We start from the raw sequence: 10,721 nt of genomic DNA, 5'->3' as shown, positions 1-10,721 counted from the left end.
ACATTCACTATTTGGACCATAAACTAATTAACCAGTTGTAGTATGCCACTTTAATCAATTGTAACTCACTCAATACTTATGTGCAGTAAATGAAATTACACACACACACACACAACAACAACAACAACAAAAAACTAGGAGAATCATTGAGTCTCCAATATCCATTGTGCATGCCAACTCATCGCACAAATCAATCGCACACTTGAATTATCTCTTGTAGAGTATAGAACTTATCTTTCTGGTAAATAGTTCATCACCAACCATCATGTTGATATCAATTATGACATAATAATTGATCCAACAACCATCAAACATATGTTATAATATATTATTACTACAATAGAATATCAATTATTCAAACACCTTTTCTACAAAGGTGAAAAAGAACCATACAAGAAAGGGGGATGATGGGGGTGGAGATGGGGAGGCTAGGGGTATAGATTCTCTTTGGGGGTGATGCTTTAGACAACCTATTTACTCTAGATACCTTTTGGTTTTCTTGATGAATTCTTGTAGACCCTTCTGAGTTCACCTTGCAAGTTTACCACACCTAGTAGATTGCTAAAAATGTGTTGTTTCTCTAGTGTGATTGGTCATTGTGGGCCGTTATATGGTAATATTCTAGTTGTAGACCCTTGTTCTCTAAGATTTTTTATATTATGAAGAGCTATTAATCCTTTTGTTTTGGTTTCATCTTTAACCCTTTATTGTATTTTATATCACCTATTTTAATGTGTTATTGACAAGTTGATACCTTTCAACTATGGTAGTTTAAGAGTTAGCTCCCTTCTTTCACTAGTTACTTTAATAAAATTATCATAACTTGACATTAAAAACTAATATTTATAAATTATCTATTATCATTACTACTAAACACATAAAAGTGGTGTTTTAATTATAGGATATAAATGAGATATAAAATTGAATGATTTGTCTTCTATAAACTTGAATATCATTTAATGATATTTATAACAAACTTGATTGAGTTTTTACATATAATATCATCTTCAAATTGTAATAATGCCAATTTTTTCCATTTAATCTATATATACCTTGGATTTATTTAGTCATTTTATAATTGATAATTGGTTATATTCCTCATTTTTGATCTATTAAAAGACCCTAAAACAAGGTGTAGGCCCATGGAGGAACAAGAGGCAGGTCATAGATCACAAAGTTACTATGTATTAAAAATAATTTTACACTAATAATAGAACTAAAAAAGGACAACCAACACATCCCTTTACTTAAATATCAAAACTCCAACCCACAAGAAAAAGGTCAACAAAGTAAACTTACTTTCTCTGCTTTCCTTAAACAAACTATTCACATTGAGCATAAAACATAAACTTTTATCCATCCACATCCTATGACTAGTAGTATCTAAGCTATTACAATTGGATATAGTGTTCATAAAAATAGGAATCAAAAGAGGTTTTTTCCATGCATTGTGTTGGTGTTTAAAACTATAGATTTTTAAAAATACCAAAATACAAATAAAGGATACACCTAGGGATTAGCTACTTCCCACTTTTAGCAAAACCTATTTAGATCTGGACCAACTAATGAAGCAATAGTGCTTCCTACACTTTAGGCTCTGCTAACCAAGGTGGGTTTACCTAGGGATTTTAACATTTCTACATATTTTCACACTATACATTCCTTTAGAGTAGATTTGATCGCTTAATCTTCTTGGAATTGAAATCAATTGTTGAATTATAACAACTAAGTACAAATTCAAAAACCATTACATTAAGTGAATGACCAACATATAATTTTTTGTCATAGACTTCAAATATTGATTTATTTCAAAATGATTTGTGCTACAAAATAATTTCTTCAATTTTCATCCTAACTAATGATTGGTACCTTATCCATTGTTACACAGAGTCATATCAGTAGATTTTGATCCATTTAATTAACTTGTAACCAAATATATTAGTTGTTAACCCTAAACCCCATTATGATATCCCTTCCATATACTAAGAAATCCTATCAGCTCACAGAAGCATTTAATTAATTGCTTGAATTAAAAGAAACAATGAACTAACATACAACCTATCCAAGCTGCATTAAATGAAATGAACTTTTATCACTTAATCTCAAAATGACAAGTACATGAAAATGGAGAAAGAAAATAAGTAAAAAAAAATTCAATAACTTCCTTTTGTATTAATCTTTCTTGATAATGATACATATATCTAATAAGACTCAAAATATAACTCAAGATTTGAAAGTCTTTCATTTATTCACCATGTTCTTGAAATACAATTTTGAAACAACAAAAAATTAACACAAGAATTTGGACCGATTGCAAAATAGCACTATCACTCAAAGAAAACAAAATTTGGACCCTCACTCCACATCTTGGAAATCCTTTTATAAGAAAAGGATTGCAAACAAGCTACAAATGGGAGAACACTTGTAAAAATTTGAGTAAAAAATAAATACAAAGACAACACATTTTTTTTTTGCAAAACATTATTTGTAGTTGGATGAAAATTTGGAAGCAGTTCCAAAACTGATAGGTGACAATTGATCTTCAAGTATAGTCTGGCTTCATTTATGCAAGAGTTTCCAAGATGAGCACATGCAAAACTCAACAACCTATTATAATCACTTCCTTTCTATTATTTTGTCTCTTCTACCATTTAGCTATGATTTGTATCAGCTCCTTGTGAATAACCTCAGTTTCTTCCTTAATTTCCTTAGTCACTATCTTCGGATGGTAAGGCTTTGATACCAGATATGACCTCCTAGATAGCAATATCAGTATCAATGTTTGGCAAAGTGGCATCTCTGATTGTATTCAGTTCATCAAGGCACTTATTTCATTTTGAATTTGTTATGGCCTTCACTTCTACAGTCACCTTTCCCATCTTTGATTTTATTTTATACAATAAATCAATCATATCTTAGACTACCATGACATCTGCCTCATTATTATAGTATGCAAAAAATCTTACATGTTTTAGAATATCATTAAAAGAGGATAATCATTCCTGTCACTCCTTCACATTTCTATTTTCATTAGTGATAGTGGGCACAAAGTTGGGAGTCCTTGTGGTGATTGTTTTCATTTTATTCTAGATCAATTGTAATTTCCCTAAGAACAAACTATTTAATTCTTTAACTTTATGAATCAATTTTCTAATAAGGATAATTACTCCCTTGGGTAACTCCTTTTTTAGTGTCAAAATTGGTACAAGGTTTTCAAATAATGGTGTATGCAGGCCCCACATTGTCAATAAAAGGGATAATAATGAAATTTCTTCTAAACATTGATACTTAACTCCTTACAAAGCAATGTAGCTATTATGTACATTCTATGAGGAGTGTTTCAATGATCCTATCTTATGAACCATCAAATTTTGTATTGTTCTAACTTTTCTCTTCTTTCTTGAATCTATCTCTTCCTTGTTAGTGACCATAGATTGGCTTGCTATATCACCTCTATTTGTTGCATAATCATCTGTTTGTACACCTTTGTCTTCAACCTCAAAAATATTCCTAATAGTATGTTTCAATTTTTTTACCTCGTCCTCTAGCTAGAGATTTTTTTTTTTTTAAACATATGTCTTTTTCATCTCCTCCTCATAGTGTTTTCTTTTATCCACATACCTCTCAAAAGTTGTATTTAGTTGTTCTTCCAAGACATCAATTCTATTCTTTCTAAGAAATGATGTTGAAATCATCAGTCCATAAATTTGATTACTGGATGTAGAATGAGCATTCTAGAAGATTACATTTCCACTAGAGGAATATCTAACTTCCATGAGGACTAACATTTCATTTTCTAGAGCTAGACTCCATATTGCCATGGTTTTTGCATCAGTACTATAATCAGACCTTGTTAATTCTCCCTATTGATTCACATCCTCAAAAGAAATTGTCTCCTCATGTCTTCTCACTTGGTCAACCAAATATGAAGAGTTGATTTCCCACACTGGAAACATGATCATGCCACTTCTCTTTATCATCTCTCTTGCCTCTTCCATCGTTAAGGTTTCACTCTAAGGATCATACTCATGTAGCCTTTTGACCATTTCTGCTACCTTTTCATTGGAGTCTCATGGGTTTAATTGTAATGACAATTCATTTTTCTTTACTTTGAAAAGGAAGATCTTAAACTCTTTTGTTTTCATAAAATTTTCATCATTCATAAATTCTCTAGCTTGTATGATCCTATCATCTATCATCATAGCCTCCAACTCTATTTTCTTTGCCTTCTGCTCATCCTCAATGGCATGTGCCATCAAAAATCATCGCCTTGTATCATTCAAATACTCACTACTCCTTGGCATAACCTATAAGGATTTCTCCCTTGGTTCTTGAGGAATCTCAACCATTTTCTATTTCTTCCTACCTCTCTATGCCTAGTTTGAGCTTTTAGGCTGCTGCTCATGATATCTGACTTAGGAGATTAGGGATTGACCCTATTTTATATTTCTTTAAGAAATTGGGCTATAAGTTCATCAAAATTCTCAATACACTTATCAAACCTAGGCCAGTATCCTTCTTCATGAGAGAAACCCTTAATAGATGCATTCATTCTCTTAGAAACCCTAGAACGTACATTTTCATTTAGAAAATCTACAATGACATCCTCTTCCCCATATTTCTTGCTCAAGGACAACTTATATCCCCTCATTTTCCTCAAGGCATCCCTAACAACATCAAAAGGATCATATGTCCATGCAAGAATAGTTGGCAATTTAAATTTTTTAAGGAATTCATCAGTCTCTTTAATTGTATTCTTACTAATCTCAAAGTCTCCACACTTGGAACTTCTACACAAGAATGTTCCATTCCTAATACTAGGGCCCAAATACTCCCTATATGTATATATTAATTGCCAAAAAAATTCAACAATTCCTAATCTTTTTGGAAAAAAATTAGGAAGGAGATGTGGTGGCTAAGGGCACCCAAAAACCCTAATGATTGTGCAATTCACTAATAGAGAAAAAAACTTCCCCAATCATGCCCTAATTATTTTCCTTCGTCAAAGAGCATCGAGGGTTTAAGAAATTTCATAACATTTCTATGAATCTTCTCTACTACAACCCCCAACATATTTAATATAGGGTATACAAAATCATTATAAAAGGAAAGAGAATTTAAGTAAGAGTAGAATGTTTTCCATACCCTAGTCCATCATTGTACAAATAATTTCTCTCCTCATTCTTATGTGTTATCAATGAAACTTGGGTTAATGTACCCCACATTCTTGTAAAAAATCAAATGCATCAGTAGATAATATTAATGAAATTGGAATTTTCACAATTCTACTTGATGAGAAGAGACAATCTCATTGTGAATGCGATTTGTTATCTAGGTGAAAAAAACATATCCAATGTTGGTATGTGGATCCTAAATATTCAAAGCCATGATGTAATGTCCACTAGAAGAATCCATCATCCAATCCAGACCCAAAACATTGTTTAGACCAAAGACTATATTCTAAAGATATCTTTGGAAGTACCTAAGAGGTATATAATCTCCCACCTTCTTTGGTATGTCTCATTGTTCCTTCATCAACTTCAAAATATGCCTCAACATGGCCCTCTTAGTGTAGAAATTCTTGTGTGTCTAGAAATCATAATCAAATTTTTCCAAGTCAATAGGGAATTCTATAGCTCCCCCTAAATCAAAAGTTTCAATAAAAGTCTCCTTGTCTAGCGTGTAGAGTATACTTTTGTCCCTTTTGTGGAATGGGTGACTAGTAGGATTGTATGCTTTGATCAGTGCCTTTAACAAATTGACATCAATGGAGACCTTAGGAATAATCAATGTTACCATATTTTTATTCCAAAGGTTTGATATAGGGACCTTACGTAATATATTGTTATGAAAAAACCAAAAGAATTCATTCCCATTTCTGTATGGCACCTCTGCATCTCTATAGAAACTATATGGGTCTCTAAAAGAATGAGCATTTTTAGATTGAAGATTCAAAAAACTTGGAAATAATTATAACCATTCATCAAATAAAGGGATAGGACTCTTAGCCTTTGAATAACTTGATGGGGATTCTTCAATTTGAACCTATGCAATCAATTCTCCCTCCTTTTGCACCATTGTTTTAATCTCTCACAATATCACCAAATTTTACTTGCTAAGTTTTTCTCCACAACTCAATTTTTCTTTGTAATTTCAAACACTTTCCAGCTGGTGACAAAATCCTTGTCCCTTTTACCTTTTATTTCCTTTCTACAAATTGGAGTGTGGCATTAAAACAACATGTACAAAAATCTATTAGTGTTTCAAAAGTTTCCCTGCATTCAAATTTTATATCACTCATAATTCCAACTCATCATTTATTGGCATCTTGGAAACACACTTTTTTTTTGCCTTCAAAACTTAAAGTAGCCTTATGGTGATTACTCTTTTGCTCCACTTCTCGACAACTAAATGACCTTCATTAATCTTGGTTGCAATGGTGCAAACAAGGTTACCATAACCTCCTCATCTCTTTGTTGCTTATCTATTAAATCACTAGCTTCACCACAAGATGTTGTGTTACTCATTCATCTCTACTTCACCACCATATAATTCTATTTACAATGGCAACCTATGAAAAAGTGAAACACACTTCATAACCTTCCATGCGACATCGCACTAGTTAAGAGTTTCAAAGTTAACATCGTGGAAATATAGTGTTAACCATTGAATCATACCTTATCACTCCATCAAAGCTCAACTTTATATTGTTTGCATGTAACCCATACAATAGCCAACTTGATCATCATAATAATTTCACAACTTCACAACCATTCAAATAACTATCTCACTAACCCTAGTGACCGAATGATTTTAATTGTGAACAACTACTTCAACTTTATTGCCACATCTCGTCTTTAAAATTTACAGCAACTTGAACCTTGCAAAGGCATGATGATTGCTTATCTCTTCATCACTACTTGTTATCCTTGTTTACCTTTTATCCTTGTGAAGCAAAAAAACTGCTTTTTACATATATCTCTGGGTCTCCATAGTTTAGAACTTAAAATTTTATCATACTAGCGATGTCACAAAAACTTTATCTTAGCCACTTTGCAACAGTCATCAACTTGTCATTTGTAAGAAATGTGATGATGCAAACATGCCTTGGAGATAACCATTACTTTCTTCATGGCTTCCCATCCATAAAATTTTACTCATAACTTAACCTGGTGATGCTATGATCACTAGTTGTCTCCACTTCTCCACTCTCAACTTACTTCACCTTTGACTATAGGAGATGCAGTGATAAACTCACTTTTGATCATCGTGGTTACATTTCACAGCTTCACAACTTAAAAATCACCTTGAAAATCATAAGTTAAGACCTCATGATTTAAAGCTCTTCTCCACTTTGCAACCTCAACATAATTGTTAGCCTTCCCACCTAATATATATCGTGAACCTCCTTATTGACTACTTCACAACATCACTACCATCGAGACAATTAGAAACCATAATGCATAGATTCAACAATTAAAAGATTTTTGCGACTTCACAACTTAAAATATTTTAGGACTACAACCTTATACCAAATGAATTTAAAACATAATTTAAGGATTTTTTTTTTTTATATGTATAACCAAAGTTTTATCATATCCCCTTCTTTAAAGTTTGCAAACCAAAACTAATGTAGGAGCATCTTGGGCATAAGAGAAATCTTGCATCACCCAAAAGAAAAATTGTTTTAGTCTTTTCTAATTTTAATAAGGACTAGTAGACATGGTGGTTACTATTTATGGGAACTTGTTATTTTTAGTTTGTCATACAAGCTCAGAATGTTCTCATTTTCTACATGAAGGTTCATTTTAGAGTTATAATCCTACGATAAAAAATCTTATTGCTCTAGATTAAGTATAAGAGAAGTTATTGTTGATTTTTGGTAGAAAAATTTGCTAAAAAATCTTTAGGCTCACCGTTGGAGGCCTTAGAGTAATAAGATGATGTCCAAAAACTTGATGGAAGGGTGCTTGCGCAATTCCAAGTCTGTAGATCAGGAGTTGGTGTTTTTGAAAAGTAGTTATACTAGCCAATTGGAGCAATTGTTTGATGCAGGATCATCCTGAGTGTAAGAGAAATCTTACATCACCAAAAAACATTTTTCTTTCAATCTTTTCTATTTTAATAAGGACTAGTAGACAGGTTGCTTACTATTTATGGGAACTTGCTATTTTTAGTAAGTTTTTCATACAAGCTCAGAATGTTCTCATTTTCTACATGAATGTTCATTTTAGAGTTATAAGCATACCATAAAAAAATCCCATTGCTCCGGCTTAAGTATTAAAGAAGTTATTATGGATTTTTGATGGAAAATTTTGCAAAAAAATATTCAGGCTCACCATTGGAGGCCTTTGAATGCCCATATGAGGTTTGAAAACTCAACAGAAGGGCACTTCTACAGTTTTGAAACTGTAGATCAAGAGTTGGCATTTCCAAAAAGTGGTTATAATAGCCAATTGAAGCAATGATTCATGAATTATGGTCTTTCAAAGTTAGGCTACCCAAAATATCTAAAATAATTGTCAAAGATGTACTTGGCCAACTCTATATGTATTGTTAGGGTTTGTAGGCCCTAAGTATTAAATTTCAATGTCTAGAACCTTTGCAGGTGGCATAAGATTGCCTGTTTAAGAAAGGCTCAAACATTGTCTAAGACAACTCTGGGTGGTAGTTTGTAGCTTAGTGTTGTAGATTACTGTAATGAAAGAACCCATGTGGGTTAGCATTTTGTACTTATGAGTTTTGTAATTTTGCATTTGCAGCACAAATAAGAAGTCCATATTTTTTTCTCGCATTTTTTGTCTTTTTCCTTGTTTATGTTATGAGTTTATGGTTTTAAGGGGAGCACCCTTCATCAAGTGGTATTAGAGCTAGAGTTCTTGAGTGTGTGGATAGATTTTTGATTGTGAGGTAGTTTGCATATAGATAGATCACCAATTGTGAGGTATTTTGCATTAGGGTTTTAGTAGAAGCATGAAAATGCCTCCACAAAGAGAGCATGGTTTAAAGAGTCAAAGATGTTACAACTGAGGATTTTAGAACCCTCCAAAGGAAAATGCAAGCAATGAAAGAAAAAAATCATAGAGGAATGAATCTTGCCATAGGAGATTATGAAAGTGGGGATGAAAGAGAAGAAGAAGGAAACATGGACCCAAATGCAGTAAAGGAAGTTCTTAATCCAAAGGAAGTAAAGCATTTTAGGGCCATTTCCAGTATTGGAAAAAGATCTAAGTTTGATGTTCCCACATTTTCAAGAAATCTCAACCCAGAGGAATTGATCAACTGGATCAATGAATTGGAAGAGTACTATGAATATGAAGATATTGAAGATCTAGATAGGGTCAAGTTTGCGAAGGCCAAATTGAAGGGTTATGCAAAGATTTGGTGGCAAGAGCCAGTTGGATTGAAATAAAAGAGGAAAGCACAAAATCACAAGATTGGATCAAATGGTAGCTAAAACGAAGCAATAGTTCATTCTTGTAGATTAGGAGCTTGATCTATTGAAGAAAATGCAAGGGTTGAAGCAAGTGGGAAAAGTTTTTCAAGAGTATACCGAAGAGTTCTACTGAGTTCTCATTAGAACCAACCATGTAGAAGATGATAAGGAGAAAGTGGACCATTATCTTGATGGGTTAAGGCTAAGTATTCAAGATGAGCTAAGTCTGGTTTGAATGAATAGTATTGAGGAAGCATACTGGTTTTCCCTAAGAGTTGAGGAAAAACTGAGTAAGAAATTTGATAATAAGAATAGTGGAAGAGGCTATGATGGAAGATATGGTACACAATCTTATGGAGGCCATAATGATGTTTAGAAGAACAAGGATGAGGCTGGAAGTAGTAGTCAAAACTAGAGGAGAAAAAATTCCAATCATTTCCATGATCAGAACAATAGAGATCAAAGAGGAATAGGTAGAGGACAAGGATTTGGATTTGGAGGCTTCCGTGGGAAATATTTTCAGTATAGAGAAGAAGGACATAGAACATTTGAATATCCCCAGCCACAAGGAAGGACAAATCAAAGAGTAGAAGGCCAAGCTAGACTTACAAAAGTTGACGAAGATGCTAGATCATCACATTCTAAAGATGCCAAAATAAGAGAAGTCCTAGTTAACAGAAGAGTCCTATTGAGTGATAAGAATGAACCTAATCAAAGAAGGAGTTTGTTTCACACAAGGTGTAGATGTGAAGATAAGTGTTGTGATGTGATAATTGATAGTGGAAGTACATATAATCTAGTGCCAAAATGATGGTCACCAAGTTGAAGCTGAAGAGATAGAAATGCTCGCATCCATACCATATTGCTTAGGTGCAAGATGACCACAAGATCATGTTCAATGAGCAATGGTCAGTGAAGTTCAAGATTGGAAGCTACCAGAATGAGGTACTATGTGATATCATACCTATGGACATATGTCATATGTTGTTAAGTAGGTCATGGTAGTTTGAAAAGACATGTTGTACATGATGGGCGAGAAAATACCTACACTCTGACCAAGGATGGAGTGAAACATAAGCTAAAGTTGTTGAAGGAGAAAGAAGAAAAGATATGTAGTGCTACCATAATATGTTTTCTTGATGAAAAAGAGTTTCTCAAAGGTATGATGTGTGAGCATATGTGTTTTTCTATAATTCATAAATATAGTAAAGAAGAAGTAGATGAGGTACCTATAGAACAAGAATTAGTATGCAAAGAACATTAACAAATAAAGTAAACATTCACA

Source organism: Cupressus sempervirens, chromosome 9 (assembly GCF_028749045.1).
Source record: "Cupressus sempervirens isolate cs-2001-9-10 chromosome 9, ASM2874904v1, whole genome shotgun sequence".
NCBI classification, from domain to species: domain Eukaryota; kingdom Viridiplantae; phylum Streptophyta; class Pinopsida; order Cupressales; family Cupressaceae; genus Cupressus; species Cupressus sempervirens.
Note: the sequence above shows the minus strand (reverse complement) of the source record.